This window comes from Pteropus vampyrus, unplaced genomic scaffold, assembly GCF_000151845.1.
Source record: "Pteropus vampyrus isolate Shadow unplaced genomic scaffold, Pvam_2.0 Scaffold384, whole genome shotgun sequence".
Classification (NCBI taxonomy): Eukaryota; Metazoa; Chordata; class Mammalia; order Chiroptera; family Pteropodidae; genus Pteropus; species Pteropus vampyrus.
Genome location: NW_011889165.1, coordinates 308,704 through 333,306, shown reverse-complemented (window position 1 = coordinate 333,306; position 24,603 = coordinate 308,704). Strand labels below are relative to the sequence as shown.

The following is a 24,603-nucleotide window of genomic DNA, read 5'->3' as shown; positions in this document are numbered from 1 at the left end:
GGATGCTGTGCTTGGAAACACATTGACTCCAGAATAAAACTGGAGATCCTAAATACTAGACACTGCAATTTTCTCTCAATGAGAAGATGATGAGTAAATAAACAGTGTTAAGATTTAAAGGAAAATACAGGATAGAGTTTGTTCAAACTGCTACCTGTGCACTCTCTTTCTATACTATTTCCTTTGGAAGTAGGAGAGAGTACCATTATCCTGCCCTTCTGAGGTGACATTTCTAAACAGAAGTAAATGTATGGCATGTTAGCTTAGGAGAGAGGTAGAGGATTACGAACTAGCTATTTCCATTGTCCTCACAGTTCAAGAACACAACTCTCTCCTTAAGAAAAGGCTTTCTTAGTTGTCAATATAGCTACTACTTCTATTAAGGTCTGCTGGAGTCTCAGTGATTTGGGCACATAACTCCAATGGCCACATTTTATTACCTTTACCCTCATATGGCTGCATCAATAGTTCATCTCTTTCTCTACTGTATAAGCGTGAAGGCAAAGTTTCTTTGATTATTAATAACAGCTATAATTTAGAGAGTATATAATGCCATATATTGTGGTAAGTGTTTAAATAGAACAGAGCATTTAAATCTCACAACACTGTAGAGCAGACCTTAATACTTGGATTATACTAATGAGAAAGCAGTCTGAGAAAGGTTCAGCACCAAGCTCCAAGTATGAAAGGCAACAAGGAGCAGAGCTGAGATTTCAAACTTGAGTCAGCCCCAAGGTTAGTGTTTCTAACCACTGCTTTACACTGTCGTTCCTAAGGAGTCATTTCTTTAGCAACTGCTTGTTTAAGATCTAGTGCTAAGTGCTGGAATTTTGTTAAATACAACTTAGTCCAGTCTTTTAAATTTTACAACATAAAATTTACAAGAGAGAAACATCAGGTCAACAGAATGAAACACAACTGGTAGAATATACTACAATGAAACGAGAGTCTGGAAAATTCTTTTAAATCAAATTTTCAGCCTGTAGAAAAACTGGCTTTCAAAAATAAAGTCTAAATGGTTTTGCAGAGTCACACCTACTCTTTCCTTTTTTAACAAACTCCAGCCTTACGTTCCTTCCCTCTGCAAGGCTTCCCCTTCTTATAACGAAGGCCTTCCTTGTCTCTCTGACATACAGATCAAGATTCTCTTATTGATATGATTATTTCAAGGAACACAATGAGATCCAAGCATTTTTAAATTTTCAATCAGTCCAATTTTCATTGGACTCACCTCAATTCTCTCGGGCCACCGTGAAACCAGTCAGTCACCACTATTCGCCGAGTACCAACTGTATTTATAACGCAATTCTCCTTTCCATGGATGCTTTAACAGCGCTTATTTCTCACTAGCATGACCACTCATTGGGGACAATTGATCGTTTAATAAATCTTTAAAGAGAAATCATTGCAAGTTCGGCCTTCCAGGAAAAAGTCCTATAAATCAGCTTGAGGTAACAATGTAAGTTCACCCTCCAGAGCATTCCATTTTGCTAGCACCAAAATAACCCAAAATACACAAGTGTGCCCCAAGGATTGTCATACAAAGTGGTTCAATACAAATTGATTCATGGACACCCAGGGCTACAAAGAGGTGGCTCCCCTTGGCCATGAAACTAAACAACGAGTGCTGTCCAGTTCTGGTGGATAAAGAAAGGAGACTGAGCGAGACTGGTCCCATCAGGAGTTCAATTAATCCTGGACAGCAGCAATCCTCGATCCAGTTTAAACTAGAGAATCAAAAGAGTTAAACCAGGGGATGTGACGGTTTGGGAGATCGCCTTCAGCATGCAGTAGCTGTGTAAATGGGATACAAGGCTAGGAGGAAAAGGCCTAATTGATGATTCCTTCTCACTTGGCGAAGTAGGAAAAGTCTCTATTTACACAAAATAATCTCTCTGCAGTATGTGGGAACATACAGCAATGCAAGGTGGCGAGTTAAAATTAAAGTTGGAACAGCTCCTCCTGTTTGGCAGCTGATCGGCTCACATACACTATAGTACTTGAGCATAAGCAGCGAAAAAGTTGGCCTCTTTTCCTCTCTCTTAAACTGGGAAGATATTTCAGTTCTATAGGTCTGTGTTGACTGCTTTGTGTGTTTATTTTAAAAGTTCTAAAATGATAGCAGTGAATTCTCATCTGCCACTTGACAAATATGTTCAAGGAACACTGGTCCCGTTGGTAACGCTTTAAAATAAGAGTTCCATGGACAAACGTATTTAGGGAAATGCTACATGACACAATTCCCTTCCAGTAATTTCACAATGTGCATCAGTTCATTAGTGATGTACATTACTGATAAAGAAGCCCATTAGCTTTTGTTCAACCCAGTGTTTACAAACCACAATCCATTTTTAAAATAACACCTATTAACAGCCTCTGTAAAACACTTTGGGAAACAGTATGCAGAAAGTGAAAGCAGGTGGAAAGAAAGGATAACATTTCACCCGTAGAGCAGCGCTTCACCGAGAACCAGAGTCAAACATCAACAGGAGCAAGCTTTTAAAGGCTGCAATAGCTTCCTGATGGGTTCCTTACATAGTCTCTTTCAGATCTGAGGAGCTTTGCCTGTGATGTCACCCACTCCTCGTGCAACAGCCTCCCATGGCTTCCTCCTGTCCGTGACATAATAACCAGGCTATGCCCAGTTTCGCCTCAAAGTTTTTGTTCATGAGGTTCTCTCATCTCAGATGTTTATGCCAACCACCAAAGCCTTGGAGGTGGACTCAAGTTTCATTTTCTTCTATAGAGACTTTCTCCAACTTTCACTGATTTCACTCATCTCTGAACTGTATTGTTCTGTTTAGTGGTAAGGCTCATTGTGGCATTTAGTTACATATCTATTCTCCTGTCTGCTACCACTTATTTCTCAACTATGTGTAGTTACTAATATATTTGTGTCTTCATTCATCTAAAAAATCATCAGATTGAACTATGTGCCCATTTCAAAACACTAATCTCACGCCTTGTCTTCCCAGCAACACTATATTTAACTTTCTGGTGGATGAGAAACATTTTTTAAATTTTAGAAATCCTTACTGCCCAACAGTACTGTGCATATAGGAAGAATTCAGTTCAAGAAAAAGCACAATTCAAGATTCAAGGTAGTGAACCTTGAAAATATATGTATACATGAGGTATGAGTACGTGAGAGTTCATTCTACTTTGAAGGAAGAAAAGCATGGTAATCAAAGGAAAGCATTTCTCGTATAAGTAACTATTTCTCCCTTCAGTGAAGAATAGTACTGCAAATAACCCCACAGCTGGGCGCAGAAGAAAGCAATCTAGGTCGTCTCCAAGTACTGTGTGCGTGAATGTGCGTGCACAATTACAAGCACAGGCAAACTGGGGTTTGAGAGTCACAGAGAAGGCAGATGCCACCAGCCAAATAGCAATTAGACATTTACATTTGGGGATATAATTCTAGAGGGCTCATACAATTTGTTAGAAGTATTGGTTTAAGTAATTCCCAATTATTTTCTGATATTAAATCTAATTAACTGTAAGAGAAATCCTTATTCTAAAGTAATTTCCCAAAATTTTACTGGTTTAAAAAACATAAATGTGAGACTGAACATTCATGACAAGAAATTTTTTTTCTTATTTTTATGTGACTTCTTCCAGGAAGAAAGCAATGCTCTCCAAGGTTTTAGTCTACCCCATCTTTAAATACAAGTAGACTTAATATTACATCAGTTGTTACTCTTATTTCATTCAATGAGAAAAATTCTCCAATAAAAATCTTATTACTCTGCTATCTCTTTCTTAATCTATATTTGACTTTCTATGAGTTTTTGAAATCTATGATTCACATGGTTCTATTTTTTGGTAGGACACGAGTGTGCACTTTACCAAATGATTCTAAACTGATTGATTACTCTAATGATTATCATAGATAGCAATGCAGGCACCTCTCCAGAAAAGGAATCATCACAATATTTTGGGACCCAATAATAGACAGGAAAATTCATTTTATTTCTAAGGCCAGAGCCAAATAACAACTACCTGCATATTACTATGGAAAAAGTGCTCAATTAACTCTGTCCTTGGCATTATAAAGCAAATGTACATCTAATATTTTTTTGATTAGTCACAGTTCCATCACCCAGTAGCAGCACTACATGTATTTTCAATGAAGACTCTGGCAGTAAAATAAATGATATATTTCAGTATAAGCTGAAGCCAAAAGGGGCAAAAAAAAAAAAAAATGCAATGTTTTGAGCAAAGCAAGACTGACTCACTTTAAAACACTATGAACTGTAATTAAATCAAGTCTTAAAAGTGCTAAGTAGAAGAAAAGTATTAATTAGTAAAACAATAAAAATACCATTCTTAGAGCGGAAAAGTTTTCTTTTACACTTCTAAATGTTTACACAAATTTCTTGTTAAGGTACAATTTGGAATATTTATGGAAGCTTGATTTATGCTTTCTTTAAAAAAATTATAGTACCTTTCATCCGATGAGCTCAACATTCTGTGGAATACACGTTCCTCCAAAAGTAAAACAATATAAAATAGAATGTAAAGCATCACTGAGAACATTAAAATACAAAGCACAGGAAAGAACATTGTTGGAGAGAGTGAGCATCAGTGGTGCAATCAGCTGACCAGGACAAATACATTTCCATATGGTGGGTCAAGAGTATACAAAGAGGGGGCCCCAAGCATCAATTTAGGAAATCTGTTCAACTGTCACCTCAATGAGCCCTTCCCTGGCCACCCCATTTAAAATTGCAAACCCCATCCCAACTTCTGGGTTTCCTTAACCTACTTTCCTGCTTACTGCAATCTCTATAGCCTATATCCCCTTTATATACATCCTATTATTGATCCATTTGCTTGTCTGCTATCCCCATACAAATATAAGTACCACAGCGGCCCACACCTTGGCCTGTTTTATCCACTATTATATCCCCCAGTGCCTGGCACCTAGTAGGTGCTCAATAAATCGTTATCGCATGAATAAATAGCATCGAGCTACTTTATACCAGACATCTAAAGTCCTGGACATCCTTCTGTGTGTGCTTTAAAATGTAGAAAAACTTTTGTGGAACAAAAATATTACACACTAAAAATAGTTCTTATAAAGTTATACACATTTTAAAAATAAGTATCTGTCATGTATATTCAGTCGAAAATATTTTTTGTAAGTAACACATTGCTTTGGATTAATCAGATAAAGATGAAAGTCAAGAATTTTGCCAACAGTGTTTCTTACTAACATTACTCAGTTATGCCTGTCAGCTCAGTATATTGCATATGAAGGAAATCTTGTTAAAACAACTGTTGAAGGCAAGTCGTGTCATATCAGCCACACTCTGTACCCTATGGGAACTCAAATGTTCCAAAGTCTATGTTAATATAATCTTGCTGCTCTGTTGAGCTAAGGCAAAAATCAGTTTTTCATTGCCACGTATGGCTTTATAAAAGTACCACATTATCTATATGTCTTCCAGAAATGAAGGAAAGCTGCAGTGAGGATTATGCTGAATCAATTTAAGAAGGTAAATATTGTTAACAAATAGTATAAAATAACCTAGTAAGTGATTCCCATCTCCATTTATCAGCTAACAAGAAGTCTATATTCTCTTTTATGTAATCGGTAACATGGCGTCTACAGGAAAACAAAATCACCCAGCTCAAGGCCTCCAGGTGGCTTTTCATCTTGAAGCTCTACTTTCAAATGCAGGATTCCCTATGCAATTCTCTACGCAATTCTACAATTCTCCTGTACTCCTTTCTTGGGATGTGAGGTCTTATTTTTGCTTATCAACCTGTATTCATTATAAATTGATGACAAAAGACAAAGAAAGGCCCTTGTTTTTAGATTCTCAGAGAGAACTGAGGGAGAGAGAGTGATAGAGAAGACTGGGGTTTTCACTCTTAATGAGAAGTCTGGTGAGAGTTACAGAAAATGTAAAAATGCATTTTATTTACAAAAACCGAGTGCTTGTTTCATTGGATGAGAATTTTAAAGACCAATGATAATTATTAAGGAAATCAACACACAGAATTGCGAATAATTTTAAAACCAAGTTTCATTTTTTGATGTAAATCAATCTCTGATTCTACTAATTAACAAAATACAAAACTAAATCTTAAAATATTAGAAGTTAAATAAAATAGATTCTTATGGGCTCTGTAAATACAGTTTACTAAACATTTACGAAATTGTAGTTATTTATTAACATTCGTATCATTGCCTCCCTAAACAAATACTTTAGAGACGTTAAATTAACTTATAGTTGTAAGTTTTCCCTCTCTATGCCAGCTCAGTGTCCAACAGCTAGCATAAATGATACAGCTTTCTAAGTGTTTCTGTGGCCTAATAGAAGCTGCTATAACATGTTATAGCAATGAGTGGCAGGTGAACCAAAGAGACTGTGGCACGCTCAACTAAGGTTCTAGCATTAGTTGTTTTATGGTGATGTCGACTTCATGAACTAAGAAGAGAAAAAAGGATAGCAAGTACAGGACACATCTTAGAAATAAATGTCATGAAGAACTTTAATGATATAATATCTATGAAATAAAAAGAATATAATTTGCTAACAAAGGAATTAAAATGTTTTAAAATGACACAAGCTTAACATATTGCTAATAAGGCAGTCAGCTTCTCTTTAAAGATACTCATACTCATGTTCCTTAAATTCATCTAACTTCATGAAAATGTAGAAAGACTCTATGAAGATCCTGGTAGCCCAAATATTTTTTAGAAATCAAACATCATTTGTAGCAATAACACCACAAAACCTAAAAAGAGTTAAGTCAGAATTCCTATAAAAACCAGTGTATAAAACTGTCAGAATTCCTAAAAAACTAGGTTGCTCCCAGGATACTTGTATTCCAATAATTAATGTACCCTTATAATTTAAAAGGTGAAAACCCTCATTTTATATAATAAACCATCTCTCAAAAAAAGGCCTCTATATTGAAACAAAATAAAATGCCAATTTTAATTACAAATTCTAAGAAAATTATGAAAACAGGACTTTTCCTCCTCTACTGTTTATCTAGATGGAGGTAGGAATCAACTTAATAAGGGTCTGAACCTTACAGTTCATAATCAACAGATCAGAGAGATGTTTTGGTAAACCTCCCCTCAATATGGTGGCTGTCAAAAAATGACTACTAATCATGCAAGTTGGTTCTGTCATTAGCAAGAACATCTACATAGTTGTTCTCATGCAGTGACCTATCTTTAAAAAATGATGTATCTGTCATTCCTGCACCATCACCTGCAACATGCACCTGTTATGCTTGATTGGCACCTTGATTCACAGGCAATATTTACTAACAGAGCCGAAGGTCACTATTTCTTAATCACTAGTTTATGTTACCCATCCCTATCCTAAAATGTTAATATGTATTTGTTTCTTATGCAGTAAGATGTAGATTAGATGGTGGCCATTCCTTATAGTAATTTCTCTATGAATCATTTTTGGCTGTCTATTCATGCCCCAAAATGTTTGCTATTTCATGAGTTCTTCTTGGTACTCTATCAATACATTAAAAGTATTTCCTGATTGAATCCTATTGAAAAATGTAGGTAATCATGTAAATCACAGCCAGCATACTGGACCAAAAACAGTGATTCTCAAACTTTCTGGTCTACAACTCACTTTCATGTCAGATCATATGATTCCTTTATCCAGTCCCATGTCCACATAATAGACCTTAAATAAATCTTGCAATAGTCAGTGCCTGTGCAAATAGAAAATTTATGTAGTCTGCTCTCAATTCTTAATCATAACACTCATAATAGATCCACTCCATGCTAACACGGGCTAGAAAAATTTCACATACTCCACTATTCCTCAACCCAAATCCTTCAGTATTTTGGAACCCTATAAAATGCCAAATCCAAATTCCTCTCTTCTTCTTCAAGTTTCCATCAATCTTATCCCTTATTTCTAGTCAACCCTGAATACAAACTCTTGTTTCCATCCTGTTATGTACAAACACAGCTTATTTATTCCCATCTATAAAGGGCCAGCTTAGGTTCCAGCTTCCCAAAGAAGAGTTTCCCAGTTCTTCACAGCCATAAATGATCTTGCTCTTCTGGACTCTCAGTGAACTGAGAGACTTACACCACACTATAGAGCACTACTTTTAAGTCACATACATATCTGCAAATTTTCTGCCTTCCTCGAGTATAAGCTCTATGCCGTTAAGTGGCATAAGCTCTACAATGTAGGAATTCTGGGTGTCCTGTTTATCACTGAACACCTAGGGCCTAAAACAATGTCTGGCACTTGGTAGATATTCAGTAAATATTTACTTATTAATGAATTATACCTTAGCCCCCCTGTTGGCCTGAAACTTCCTTGAGATTGAGAAATGCCTATAGTTCCTCACAAATGATATTTTCTTGATAAATGAGTATCTGTTTCTAAATGAAGCCAAATAACTTTCAAAACTACCACACACCTCCATTATATTCCATTTTCTCCAAATTAAACCAAATTGTCTAGTAACTAAAATAGAATGTTAAAAGCCAGAAATGATGTCATTATCATTTAAATAATCCTTGCCTAATGCATTCTATTTTCTGTGGTGGCATAAACATAAAATTCTTTTTAGGTTGTGAAAATCAGGAGATTTTAAAAATTGAAATACATATATTTTATTTTATGTATAGATTAATTTTTATAACTAAAATGCCAATTATAATATGGGTAACAAATAAGTCTACAGAAATACTGTGTGCCAAGGTCCCTATTCCATAAAGAGAGACTAGATGTTGAATTCACTAACAACTTCAAGAAAATCAAAAAGTGCTAGTTCTGCTGGATACCATGCCACATGTGCATGTTTCCACACAGCCCTGCCAATTCCATCCTGACCCAGAGCATCCCCTGCTATTTCAATTCTTAACAAAGATTTATGTCAAATTATGTTCTAGTTTTGTAGTGTGGGTTAGGATGGGACCACCTAACACATGTTCACTTAGAACCTAATCCAAGTTAAGTCCTGGGTCCCCTGAGGAAAGAGACGAGTACTATAGACTATGCCGTTAAGTGGCATAAGCATTTAGCTTATGCCTGAATTGTATTTCTATTGTAAAGATGTTTCACATTTGTTAAATTTGATTCTCTATTTTGTATTTTGTATAGATATTATAGGTTTATTTAAATTTCAAAATATAATACGGTGATTTCTAACACATTACTTGGTAAATAATACTTGTCTAATTGAGGCAATTTTCTAAATGAAATCTTAAATCTTTTCCCTTTCAGGGTGGTGAGGGGAGGTACTCCCATCAATTAGTCTAGAATATTATAATTAAAGAGCAAGAATATTAATATTTCCCTCTGCTTATTTAAAAGAAAAATTGAAACATGTTTTTAAAAAAGATACCAACATAGCATCTCTTCCTCAGAAATGTGACAGAAATGTACAAATTACAGTTCTAGTTAGCATGACCATTTTATATTGCACCTATTCACAATTTTCAGAATATTTTATTTTCAGCTGTTATTTTAGGTTATATGGGCTTAACACTTACGTGACACATAAAATTAAGACTCCGTCCAACATTATATATATCTTGTCACTTTTGTAGTTCACGAATGTTAAACAGCAAGTAACAATAGCATTAATTCATCTAATTAAATAAACTTAAAATGTAGTTACACATTTAAAATGTCATAAAATGACTACCTTTTAACTACTGCTCTAGAATGAGGGTAAGGAAGAGGTAGATTTGCAGTGCTGTTGGTCATTTTAATAATCTTTATTATTCACTTAGTTTTCTGAATATTTCTATATCTCAACAAGATTAAGACTTAACTAAAATATTTACTGTAAAATGTTAATCTTACGAAAATATTTTGGAATTGCCTGTTCAACTATGAAATTGGGTCTCTCCTGGACAACCTAATCATGGTTATGGCCATGTAAGATTTGACCTAGAAATGTTTCTTGAGAGCAGAAAGCTATCTTTTCTATGTCTTTTTACCAAGTTCCATGCATATTCTTTGACGGAAGCTCAAAGTATTAATAATGATGACAATGGTGTTGTTCCAAATGATACTAAACCATTAATAATATACCATGAGCTTCAATGGTTGGATCAGAATCACTTAATAAATAGCAAATTAATTATGGAACAATCTCCTGGCTAAATGTGTCATGGAGGCAATTTGTACATATGAGGTATTATAGACTAAATCTAGGAAAGTGGATAGATGCTGAAATTACTTTTTTTCAGCACACATTAAAAGATCAAAAAGTCACTTTCAGTCTTCCCTGTCTAAATTTCAATTTAGAAAAGGATTTATGAATCTGGATAAAAAGTTAAGAGTACCCATACTGTTAATTATTCAAAAAGTTATTATAAATGTTTTAATTTATATCTACATAGCACAAAGTTCCCCTTAAGCATTCTTTGTGCTTTATCATCTTAAATATCTTGCATTCCTATCATGCTAAATAATCACCACTTTTGCTCATTGGATAGCTGTAACTAGTCCAACACTGCAGGAATGCAGGACCAGGTACACAACAAAGAATGTAACCTCAGCTTTCTAACCAGCAGCTTGATTCTCTAACCCCCATGCCATGTGCTATGATCATGAGTGATGGAGCTGGTCTGACTGCAGAGGCTACTTTCAAATAATGATCCACAAAGTTAATCAAAACAGCTTCCCTGTTCAATATTTACCTGTTACTCATTGACAGCCACTGTCTGCATTGCCATCTAGGAGATACAGAATAGGATCAGGAATACTGAGCTCAAACAGAACCTGAATGCTTCGCTAAAGTACCAGGCACAATGAAAGCAGAATTAAGCAGCTCTCAAACCACCTCTGACACTAAAGATGCCTGCATGAGTTGCACAGTGGCAATACACCACCCTTTCCTGGATTTGGAGGCCAAATTAATTGCTGATAATAAAGAGGAATGAAAGGAAAAACAACCATATTGCAGGGGCGAGGGGAGAGAAAGAAAGGAGGGAGATATTAGGTATCAAAATATAAACAGGGAGGGAAAAATAGTAATTTCCTGTATTGGGACAAAAAAATAATATTCCTTTCTTGATGTGATCTCCTTGCTTTTATGTACTAGGAAAGTCATATCTATCCTTAAAATTATTTTTCTCATTTTAATACACATTCAACATTTTAAGCTAAAATATAATAAGAAAACATTGATTTTTTTATGTTAGGTATTTAAATGCTGTTTGCCAGTCTGTCAATCAAATGCACCCAGAGGGGTTGCTGACCAGCTTTGACATCCACCCCTAAAGAGAGACAGGTAATCAGACTGATCATAACACAATACTCTCCTGTTATTTTTTTAAAGCATTAGCTCAAAAGCGATGCTTACTATAGCCCGTATTATTCATTTTATCCATGCAACTTGGCAGGTTTTAAACATGGTGTTTAAGGGAGGAAAGTCACTCCAAATGTTAATTCTCTTTTAACTAATTTTTCCTGAACACTTACTTAGGAATGGTAAACAGTATTTCAGTACTTACTATACACTGGGCATTTTTCTAAGTACTTTAGATGTATTAGCTCATTTACTCCCCATGGTAAACCCTATGAGAGAGAATATTATCATTTCACAGATGGTAAAAATGGGGAACAGATATCTCATGCAACTTGTTAAGATCACCCAGCAAATAAATAATAAAACTAGGGCTTGAATGCATCAGTCTCCATCAGAGCCTGTGCACTTACACACTATGCTGAAGTTGCCTCTAATTGCATTTAGCACCACTGAGGAGATAAGACAATCATTGGCCTTAATAAGTGTCGTAAGAAGGTTTGTGGAGTGAATAAATGAATAAATACCTCTAAGGAACTTACAATCTTATTAAGAAGATATTATACACATGCACACACATAGACTTTTATTCTTTAACTTTTATAAGTTTATGAGTTCCTGAAAGGTATTTATTTGCATATATACGACTGAGTGCCATCGCACATGTGATAGAGTAAATGATGCATTAGGATTTAATCTTGGATTCAATATTGACTTCCTTGTCTCTCTTATATTTTCACTCAATCCACTCCATCAGGAAATTGTGTTGGCTCTTACTTCAGAATACATTGGAAACCAAATTCTTCACTACCGCCACTTCCACACCCACAGTATGAGCCACCTTGATTACGCTAATAGTTTTCAAGCTAATCTCTTTTCTTCCGCCCTCATCCCCCTGAAGTATGTATATATTGATCTAGCAGCCAAACTGATTCTTAAAAGTTACTTCTCAAGTCAAAATCCTCCCAAGGCTCCATTGCTAGTAAAAGCCATAGACCTTTCCGGAGCCTGCCAGAGTCCTATGTGCTGGCTCCATATTACAGTCATCTGTCTCCTGCTACAGTCATCCTTGCTCATTCCAACTCCACATCGGCCTTACTTGTGGTCCTCACACACATCAAGAACTCTTCAGCCTCAGAACCTTTGCAGCAACTGTTTGCTCTGCCCGGAATATTTTCCCCTGGCTCTCCGGGTGCCTAACTCCCTCACTTTTTTAGTCTTGGCTCAAATGCCATCTTTATAAATTGGACTTCACCTATTCAAAACCATAACTGACACATCTTCACCCCAGCACTCTGAATATCTTCTTAACTTTCTATTTTTTTCCTTCGTAGCACTGGTCATCACCTAAGAGACTACACAATTCGCTTGGTTTTTAACGTTTGTTGTTTACTGCCTGTCTCTAATGCCCTCTAACTTTGAGGGCTGAGATTTTCTTCTTTGTTCACTGATATATCCCAGACAATAGTTCCTGGTTATAGAATGTGCCTCATCAATGTATAGAATTAAGAGGAAAGAAACCACAATGGATGAGAAAAAGGCACAGAGTCAGAGCATCATGTATTTTGCCAAACAACGGTAACTACACACATTTCATGGATATGAGCAGAGAACTTGTGTTGCGATATCTTGGGGGAGAAGGAGAGATTGAAAGGCAGACTAGAGCAAGACTGGTGGGCTTTAAACACCGAGCTAAGATTATAGACATCATGCAGTGAGAATGATTTTGAGCAAGAAAATATGTTAGAAACAGTATTTTAATCTGGTAACTATAAGGAAGCCCAGAAAGGAACATTTTTGCTTTCTCGTGCATAGTACTTTGTATACAGTAGGACTCAAATGTTTATTTAATTTAATCAAACTGAATGAGACAGAAGACTAATTAGGAGACTGCAACAATCCAGCCATGAAATAATAGCTTAGATTAGAGAGATGGGAAAAGAAAGGAAGTATTTTTAAAATAACTCATTCTACAAACAGGATATTTGAGACAAGAGAGAAGCAGAATGGAAGATTCCAAGAGGAATCCTGAATGACATGAAAAATTAAGATAAAGCAAAAAAAGTATAGGGTAGGAGAGGATCATTCTAAGAAAGACGTGGAGTTCTGTTTTGGGGGAATGGCTGCACTGCCTTGGAGAGAATCAGAAACTGGAAGATCAAGATCTTGCTTTGCACGTGGGCCATGCCACACCATACCACACTGCAACTGTGTGGAATTCTTCAAATCATTCAACCTCTGACTCAAGAGTTGGTTTGGTTGGTTTGGTTGGTTTGGGTTTTTTCTGTGTAAAATGGAGATAAAACAGTTCATTGGGTTGCTTTGAGGATTAATTGGGAATGTCCATAGAAGTACCTGCAAATTTCTTGGTCAACCATGTGGAGGTTTATGCAAAGTGGATCACAGGTAGAAACACTAAGTACTTTGGGAATATAAAACCCGAGTTTGGAAAGAGGTAGGGCTTGAGATAAAAACCTGGAATTCATCCATTTTTGTGTGACAAATGCAGTGTAAATACAGATGAAAATTCCAAAGGAAAGACCTAATTGCACCCATGCTTGGAGAGTACACAGATTTTCACACTAAAGGCATTAAATATATATATTTTTAAATGACTAATGTTCAAATATGACAAACTTCCCTCCTCTATAAATAAGGCTTTAAGTTCCTCAGGGTCTTATTCTTTCGCATAGACTTCAGTAAACTACTTTTGAACAGAGGATGGATATCTTTTTGTCAACCAGTTGAAAGAGATGAACTGCTGGGACAGCCTGACCTGGATTCATCTTCTCTGATCAGACACCAGATTATTAGCTGGGTAAACTGAGCAACTCACCTACCCCGAGTCTTCAGTTTCTTGAGTGCAAAATGAATATATCACCTATTTACTCCAAATGTGGTTCTTTGGGTCAATTTCAGTAATGCCTAGAGACCACAGAACACCATAGTTGCAACATGTTACTTCCTTTCCTTTTGATTTTAGCCTCATCATTACTGAAACCTATTTCAGCCTCATCCATATACTGCATATGGAAAACCAGCCAACACAGAAGTAGGAATGCTGAAACTAAAACATAACTCCAAGAGTTAAATCTTCTGTTATCTCCAGAAGAATCATTTTAGCTCACAATGAAAGATCTTGGCATCAATGAGTATTTTCTTTTGATGGCAGAATAAATGCAGCTGTATTCATTCTATTCTGTCTATACCCCAGAGGCTCACATCTTGAGGTTACACTGTACCATGGCAATCATTTGTGTCCAGCAAATTTCTCCTGAACAGACCCAATAAAGGTATTTGAGGTACAAGCAAACCCAACCTGCTACTAGGTTCTTGTATAAATATACTCTACTTAAAATCTGCTGGCCCATAATTTTAGTTTTCTAGTCTTCCCTTCCCTAAGGCATTTCACAAACACCGTGATAATTTTTTTTTAAATCATCATCTTTTATCCCTACCAGCCTCATATAAATCGATACTGGTTCCAGGCATGCACCATTCAGAAAAGAAGGTAAACAATCTTCCTATCAAATGAATTTATTAATCATCAATTTTGCAAGAGCTCAGGAACTCCCCCTAGCTTCCACCCTCATCCCCACTAAACGTGCCTCCAAATCTCTCCCTAAAGAAACATGGTAAGATGAATACCACTGCTTTCACCGATACTAATTCAAAACTTTAGACACCTGATGAATTTCTCCTGGGGATGAGAATCAGCTGCTGCTTATCTTCTCCTTGCAAGCCATCAAGCAGTTAGGCATTTCCTAGAAAAGCATGCTGGCTTCCCTGGAAGTGAGCAAAGACTTCCCTATAATTACTGTAAATGGAGTCTTCTCCAGGAGATCCAACTGTTATCTAAAACACATAGGATAAGAGGCTTTGTGCCCAATAGAGCCATGCTAACTCAATTTCACTACTAAAACAGTTTTTAGTGGAATTGGAGAGTGGAGACAAAGAATCATCAGAAAGACTATGTACCTCCTATTTTCAAGACCAAGGCATATGCAGTTGACTGTATGTAATTCACTCTGAGCGCCTCTGACAAACAATAGTCAAGAAAATGAAGCTTATGGAAGCTTATGTTGGTTGCAATGCAAGTGATGAGAATCGCTAGTAATAGCTTCTCCTCACTGGTACCTAGTGAGAAAAGCAGAGTGAGGTCCTATATAAAATCTAATACATAAACACTATTGCATTTGGTATTTATTGCAGGGACCCTTTATAACTGGGCTGAGGGAGAGGAAGGGAAATTAGGTTTTAAACAAGATGCTAAAATAGTCTATTTAATCACATAAATCTCAAGCACTTAATTCCAAAGAATCCTCATACTGATCTGTGAATCACAAAGGTCTCAGGTTTGCCAATGGAAAATCACCCAAGAATGCTTTCTTTACAGGCTGGTCACTGAACCAAAATCCTCTCAGGAGCCAGACCTCTCTCTGCTTTGAGAACTAGATCAAAACATCTCAAAGCTGAACAGAGTAAAGAGAATTCTCTTTTTAAGCAACCTAGTGAATGACGTAGCAGACGTGGCATGTGAGAGAATGAGTTCATAAAGCAGTCAGAAAATTCCATCTAAACATTTAACAGTTACTGCTCATACATGTACATATCCCAACCTAAAAAAAAAAAAAAAAAAAAAAAGGCCTATGTTTCTTTAGTCCACTACCCTTACCATTAGATTCATCCTATTTCCACATTCATAGATGGGCTATCTAGATAAAAATAATTGAGGTGGTAGGGAAGAATTTTTATGCTGAAAATCTTATCACTGTTGCCACTGATGAGTGTATCACTGGTTCTTGCTGGAGGAATTCAAATTCAAACAAAAGAATTAAAACTCCCAACAAGAAAGTGATAAAAATTCAGAAGAGATATACAAACTACACCAGGGAAAAAGATGTCATGTAAGAAAGGAAATCTCTGCGGAACATGGTTTCTATATGGAAGCTAATCATAAAGCTTCCTGCTTCCCTTAAATAAGTAGCTCCTCTACAACTTAAACACTTGGACCCAGAAATTTCCCAGCTGAGGCAACTTGTGGGTCGACTCACAAGAAAATACCTATATACATAGATAGACACCTATCAGAGATGATACACATATAAATACAGACAATGATATTTAAGGACCAAATTATTAAAAGTGGCTATCTCTGGGTGGCACGATTACAAATAATGATGACTTTTGTTTTATGATTATCTGTATTTTCTAAATGTTCTGGAATAAAAATGTATTGTGTCCTATTCAAAACAAGATATTCCAAGAGATTTAAACTAATCTACAAACCCTCTGTCCACCAACCCAGAGCTATGGCATTGGGCCTAGTGAAAGGCAATTCCAAGAGCATTCCCTCAACGCAAGTTGAAGGTCCAGCACAGTGCAATCTAGGCTCCAAGGTAATATAAACCCAAATCCATTTACTGAGCAGAGGTCAGGGAATTCTCTGAATCAATAATGGACAAGTACATGGAAACAAAAGTTCTGGGTAGGGTAAAGTTAAAACTATAATCTTGTCCCTTTTTGATAAGACAATTAGGGGTGGTAAGCTAACTATATATCTTCTCATTAAAAAGGATAAATCCTGGTGTTTTTCTATTGTAAACTCACTTACAAAAGTGAGCTTACAATAAGTAAGATTTTTTAACAACACAGATCATAATACTTTTTATTATAAGTGGCATTTCCGCAATGTATTTATATGTTGTTATATGGAAAAATATTTTCTTAAACTTCCTAATATGAAAATTTCTGGTCTATGAAATTAATTTAACGCAGATCCTGAATATTCACTAAAATTTACAATTATTCCCTTTAATGGAGTACTATGCTTTAAATGTTATGAAAATATAAATTCTCACATTTATATTACATAAAACATAATAGATGGCAAATATAACGCACAATTCAGAATGTGTTCCTTGACCAACTTTAAATTTAAATTCTCCAACATTTCCATTGTCAGGATGGTTTATCTTGCTGGAGGTTGAATGCTTATTTCCATTTTGCAGATGAGAATTCTATAAGATGAACAGTTGTACACTAAGTTAGATGAGTAACAAAGTAGTACTAATTTAGTATTTACTACATGCCAAGCACCATAATAAGCATTTTTGTGGTTTATACCTTAGGCTCTGAAGTCAGTCAGACTGAGGTCTAAAGCAGGGATACAGCAAACTTTTTGTCATAGGCAAGATAGTAAACATCTGAAGCTTTGTAGGCTATATGGTCCCTGTCACCACTACTCTGTCACCATTTTAGCAAAAAAGCAGCCACAGACAATGCATAAATGAATATGTCCATATTCTAATACAACTTTATTTACAAAAATAGTCAGGGAAAGCGGGGGGAACAGATATGGACAATGGGCCATAGTTTACTGATGCTAACCCAAATCCACCATTTCCTGCCTTCACCTTGAGTGAGCTACTTCATCTCTGTAAGCCTGTTATCTCACCTGTAAATGGTAGGAATGATCATATCTAGTGTATAAGTTTATTATAATGATTTTTAAAAAGTCTGTTAAGCCATTAGCCTACTGCCTGACAGAAGTATCTGGTAAAAGATTAGTAATATCAGTCTTATCATCTTCATTGATCCTTAAAACAACTATTTTTACCCCCATTTTAGAAGTGAGAAAACAGAAGCTCAAAGAGTTAAGTAAATTAGCCACTGTCCCATATCTAATAGAAAATTGTAGGGTTGGGATAAAACTCAGATTCGTTTCCAAGAGGTTTAACAATATCTAGTAATGATTAAAAACTACCGTGTGAACTTGAGGATCTCTTAAAATAGGCTGCTTATAGTCAAAGGCTAAAGCATAATTCTTCCGCCCTACTAAACTAAGTTAAAATTCACTGAAGACACCTTTACAAACTCAACACACAACAAGCTGTTCTTAAAGTGAGGAGAATTTATTAAAACCATAGTTTATGTATAAGTCTGCTGTATTATTTTTTAAATCTGGGCACAAGCACATTAGTCTGCCTCTCTGAAACTACCCATTAGCGGTTTGGAACACTAGTTCAACAGCACACCTACAAAAGGTTCATTGTAGCACTACTCCTCTCAACGTGACCTTTACTTTCTGTTCTCAAGTTGCTAGAGTTCGCATACATACTGCAGGTGTGTCACTAACCAATTATTTTTAAAAACCTAGGCAGTCGCTTCTCTCATAATGAAAATATACACTCTGGTGAAGCCAATTAATATCCTTCCATTTAAAATCATGCCTCCTGTGCCTCTCCATTTTTACTCTCTGGCATTCATTTATCTTGAATTGCAAGCGGTCTGTAAGGAGAAAGACAAATGTGGAGCACCTCAAGCCAGGAAAAGCAATGAATTTGCAGACAGATCCTGAACTGGACCTCACACTGGGAGAGTCCTCCAAGATGTTTATAAATTGAAAATAACTTCAGACTAACAAACACAGCATGATTGCACATTCTTCCATTTAAAACACACTAAATGAATTTCTGAACAAAGAGGAAAAGTTGAGGTCGTGGGCCACTCCCACAGCAGGTTTCCTGCCTCAGGTCTAAGCTATTTCCAGAGTGATTCTCTAACTTGCACTTCCTGCCACACTCTTCCCCTCCGATGAAAACTTCTCCAGCAGCTCTCACAGAACAGTCCACCCTTGAGCCTTCACTTCTCCTTCCTCTCCAACCTCAACTCCTGTCATCCTTTTCCAACCCTTCACTCCTGAGGTATGCCATTTGTGAACCACCACACCAGAAAGACCTATCTTTAAGTCCAAATCACTACTTCAATCATGCCTCCCCCAAATCAAGTATCTGCTCCACAATGAAGACCTCGGGGCCCACCTCGACTATTAAAAACAACTCTTCCATGGTGCCACTTCCATAGTTCACACTCGTCTTCCTGGAGGTACTGCTCACACAGAATCCCAATGACTTATCTACATCTTAGTCTTCCAGGATTCTGGAGGCCGGAGGTTTTCTTAGTCACCCCTAAATAAATCAGTTTATGTAGACCAGTACCTGACCCGTGGGTGACAATGGAAATATATTTGTTAAGTGAATGAATAAATTACTTTTTAAGCTAGTTTGATAGTAGTCCTAAGTAGTACACTTCCATGCCATCCACATTACCAAGCTATGCCATTTCAAGTGATTTACAGGCAAAATCATTGGTGTGATGCTAAAATGAACTGGGGGAAACCATCAGAAACCATACTGAGGTCTGAAAGGCATGATGTGGAAATTAGAATTCATTTGGATGTTGAAAGGCTTGAAGCAGTTCTTGCTACAAAGTTCAATGTCCGTTTAACATGCAGATTCTATCAGAGCTCTTTATGAAGTTCATTGTATATTTCTTTCTCAGTTCTTTATTTACTGATCCAAACACAACTGGCATAAATTATTCTAATGTGGGGGGAAAAGACTGTAAAATAGCAATCAATCAATCAGGTTAAACCAGCAAAAGAATTTGCTGCTGCTGGAGCCTCCTTGACCTCTCTCCCCCCATTCAGCACAGGTGACCATCTATCCCCCCCACCCCCAACAACCTGCCTGACAAGGCACCTGTCTTGTTTTCCTTAATTGGGATAACACGTGCAGGTGGTTAGCACTCTTAGCCCTCTGTCTGGCACAACACAGCTGTTTAAGACTGGTGAGTTCCTTCTTCACTAATTCTCCTCTTCCTATCCCTGGCTCATCTTAATTCCTTCTCTTTTGAGTCTGAATCTTCTCATTTTCAAACCAGTGCTTATTGGATAAAGCTAGCCTTAACACTGCACTGAGTAGGAGAACACCCACATTCTGGGTTATTTTCAGGAAAAGGAGAAAAATGTCAAACACACAGCCCCCACCAGCCCCAAATTAATTTCTCTACCCCCCATTGTGGTATCTAAAATGATTCTGTTAGAGAAGACTCCTTTTTTTTTCCTCCTTGACTTCTTTCATTTGCAGTTACATACTAAAATGCAAATGACATCAAGAAAAGTAACATTATCAGCATTATCAGTTAACACCTAATCTGCAATGAGGGGTTCAGACAAAAATGTCCCTGGAGATAAAGCCCCAGGCATGCAACAGTAACCAGGTACCCAGGGGGAATGAATTTCACAGAAGAGGAGAAAGGGCTTGGGATGGAAAATACAGGAAACAAAGACAACCTTCACCATCTTGCCAGGGGCCTCTTTTGCTTTAGGTGACAACTCTCCAGTCAATTAAAACCCCCTTCTCAATCTAGGCTGCACTTTGTAACTAGGAACTGGAGTTAAAACCCTTTGTTTAAAATAGGTACTGCAGTGCCCACTGCAATGCCATGGCATGTGCTCAACAAATGTTAGTGATTTAAGTTCCAGTCTCCTCAGGAGTCAGTCTTTCCTAAATATTGGTAAACAGATTGTTCTTGAACACAGCTTTAAGGATGCTCACGCTTCCTCAAACACCTCTACAGTAGAATCCAATCAGATAGCTGAATGGTGACAAACTTTGAGGCTATAAAGGCCCTTCTCAGTTGACTCTTTTCTACCTAGTGTCTTCCCTCACGATCACATATTAACACAGGTGATTTTCAATGGATTTATTGCTACAATTTCATCTCATGTCCATGAAATTTACCTTTCCTCTGACTCAAATATTTTTTTTTGCTTTTCTTTAAAAATAAATTTTAAAGTTATAGGTATTCTGGAGAGATGTGTCACCCTCTTCATACTGCTTGTACTTTTATGTTTGAAAATAGAAAAAAAGCGAGCCTGATAATTGTCTTAATTAAAAAGAACACTGGCATCTCCCAATGAAATCTACTACTTTACAAGTGAGTTTACTAAAATCCAGAGATATCATTGCAAACTATAAAGACAGCTGAAAATGAGGATAGGGATCTGGGACCTGAAAGTTTTAGTACTTAGCAAATGACTGTTTAACATAAAACAATGAAATTTGTAAAATATTTACTGCATGCTTAGTGTTTTAAAAAAAATCATATTCCTATCCTTTACCAAGAAACTTTATCCCAGCTACCATCTGAAGTTTTAAATCAGCTGTGTCATAAGTGTTTAATGTAACAAGTTAGGGTAACTACCATTTATTTTGTACTCATAAGTTATAGACATTTTACAACAATCAGGTTTTATTCCTATATAGTTTAAATTTTCAATATTTAAGATTTATTTTAATAATTCCCAATAACATCTAAGTGCAACATATAAAATAATGTTTTAAAATATAAAATAACTCATAATAATTATAAAGCCATAGAACTATACTGGAATGAGCAGTGACAGTCTGGTAAATATGTAACAACTAGTTGGGGTGGTGGGGAAAGCACCTGATTTGCAGCATTTTCTAATTTCAATGGTGAAAATACTTGCTCTAATTTGAAGTTTACTACTATGAGGTCAGGGATCATAGAATGGGAAATTTGTCCATCCAGGATGGCCCAGCACATCCTTGATCTAAGAGACCAGAGAGTGTAGCCTTTTCATTCCTGACCCCTTTCCACAGAACTGACCATTTCTTTCTTTATAACCCACTGTATCCCAAACACATGACATAACATCTATACGTTATCATGTTTACCTACTCAGCTCTCTATTACAGTGGCTTTCAATCTTTTTTGGATGTAAAACAGTAAAAACATTTTACCTCATGACCCACCTGGTGAATACACATATATGTAGTTTTACATACACGAACACAAAACAAAAAAAGAAGCCTCACAGGATAAAACACACCCTTACTAAGTGCAATGCACTAACATTTTCTATTCTCTTCTGTTTTGTTTAAAAAATCCTTATCCACTAAATTAGATTCATATCCTACTGTTTGGACAGGGCCCCCAAAATTGAAAATCAGTGCTCTGATAGACACTAAACTCATTGAAGATAGGATTACAAGGCATTTGTATCTCTCTCAATGTCTAGTAGTAATTATTGAGACCCAAGTAGGTTAAGCAACTTGCTCAAAGATGCACCTCCATCACTGATGAAAGACCGCCCCCCCACCCCCCGCAAGGCAAAAGCTAATTCACTAGACAGAATCAGGATATTTATGACTTGACACTGAAAGGTAAAGGGTGTTCCAAGACAGCCTCCCCTTCACCAGAAATTGATAGAGAAGTTCTTTAAGAATTGTACTGACCCCATCATTGACGAAACCTTGGCCCTTTACATTGCAGCTCTATGACCAACTCCACATGTTTGCCTAGGATTACTAGGCAAATCCGAGTGATCATCCTTTCCCTGTAACTAACAATGTTCACTCCTCTAGAGTGTTGAAAAGATACTCATCTTTTTCACAAAATATTTTCAACCCTCTAGAGAAGGGGGCTATATAAATGTTGATTAATAATAAATATATTACATAGAATACACATAGTTCTATATATAACATATCAAAACCAGCTTTCTAATAACCAGAAGCCAAAGACTTAGCTGGAGAAAATACTCACTCAGGAAAATCTGAATCCACGGCCTTTTGTCTTCAGTGTGCTCATGCACCACGTGCATTTTTATAGGTGGTATTAAATGTACACTATAGTTTCAAGAAAATCCAGATAAGTATCTTCACTAAAATACACAACACCATTAATCATCTCAGTGACAGTGCTCCAATTTAACATCTTGGGGATTTCCTCCCCTTCTTCATCATTTATTTGCCAATATTTCCTTGTTATGAATATCCCCCTAGTGACTCTGCCTGGCAGTCACAGCTGTGCTGCCTACTGTGTCTACCTTGACTACAAATAACACCAGTTCTTAAAAGAGCCAGGCCTTGAGATGATACCTACGGTTAGAAGAAAAACCTTGCTGTGAGCTGGATTCCTGGTGACCTCATCCGGGCTCCTGACCTTGAATAGGCAAACCTCGGCCTCAAAGCAGATAGTAATTTCAGACATGTTTAAAGCTGGCTAAATTACAAATGAACAACAGCTAGCTCTTGGTCTCCAATTACTTGAATGGTCAATAATCAACAGCTGCTTTAAGATGGTCCTTAAAGGATCCCCTTCTTACACAGCAAAAGGCTTCTTCGAGGTATCCGTGAATCACAACAAAGCCACAAAATCACTAAAATTTACAGAAACCTGACCACCAAGAGCCATGATAAGTGACTCACAGATAACAAGAATTTTTAAAAATAATAAGAAACAATTTCGCATTATTAAGAACACCAATTCTGATGAAGAGAATGAATGACGCTATCTAGGCAATAGAATATCAAGAAATAAAGTCAGAGACAAATAAGTAGCAAAGATACAAGGAAGAGTCCCATCCCCTTCTGGTATCCAGTTTGTGTCCATTTCAGAGAGCAGCCTCCACTGGCTCCAGGATTTTCTAATGGTTTGTAAAACAGAAACCATGAAAGAAAACGTTCTATAAGCAACTGTAGTAGTAAATAAAAGTAGAACTCACCAGCTTGTATTTAGAAAGGATTTTTAAGGAAAAGAAAGTATTTTTTTTCCAATACAGAAACTCTACTGCCAAAGAATTTAAGAGTTTCTAGATAAAAACACATCAAAGTATATCTGCAAAGTACATCTAGAAAGACTTCTGCCGTCAATGGAATTATGTTTACCTTATTTTACATTTTTATAGGGAAATCTAATGAATTAAGGGTTAATCCTGCTTCGATTAATATTCCAGAACTTTTCTGAAAAGCGTAAATTTTGTCCTTTTTGAGAATATTCCAATTTAAACCATTGTTTTAAAAAACAAAAAATTAAAACTTTCTTTTTAGCAAAAGCAATACATGTCAAGCTAGGATATAGTAAAATGCCTTTCTTCTCCAGAGCAGAGTATTTACTTCAGTGATAGTAACATCACCTCGTTACCACTGCAGATTCTGTTAAGTAATGGACAAAGCAAATGGCAGCAAAGGCAGAGAATTCAACTTCAATTTAACTGTCCTGTAAGGTACATAGTAATTAGCTGCAAAGCTCTGAAATCTTAGCTAGCATGTTAAGTCTGCTACATGACAGTATAATTTGACTTCTTAAAGGATTATGCAAATTACAACTCATCATTCCATTACAGGATTGAAAAAAAGTGACAGCTAATTTATACATAACACACCTTTCAAATCCCTAAGATGCACAGCACCTGTGCAATGTATTTTGCTGAGATTTTCTTGCATATAAGTACTTGTTTATTGCAATATAAAGAAGCTTACCTACGAGCTCTAATACAATCATTTTTTAAATAACAATATCAAAAGAATTAACATTATTTCTGTCTTAATTTCAGAGGCAAATTTTTTGATTGTTTTATTTTGGTTTGTTTTTTTTTCCCCCAATAAATTAGAGAAATAAAAGGTTTCATTCAATACAAGGATATTTTTGAATAGCTGGCAACCACAAGCACTGATG

At 36.4% G+C, this 24,603-nt stretch overlaps 1 protein-coding gene across 9 annotated transcripts in view; it reads right to left on the bottom strand.

Moving 5' to 3' along the window:
* The window catches only part of NPAS3 (neuronal PAS domain protein 3), an 839,700-nt gene that overhangs the window by 704,875 nt on the left and 110,222 nt on the right, over nt 1-24,603 (bottom strand). The gene's annotated exons all lie outside the window — the stretch shown is intronic.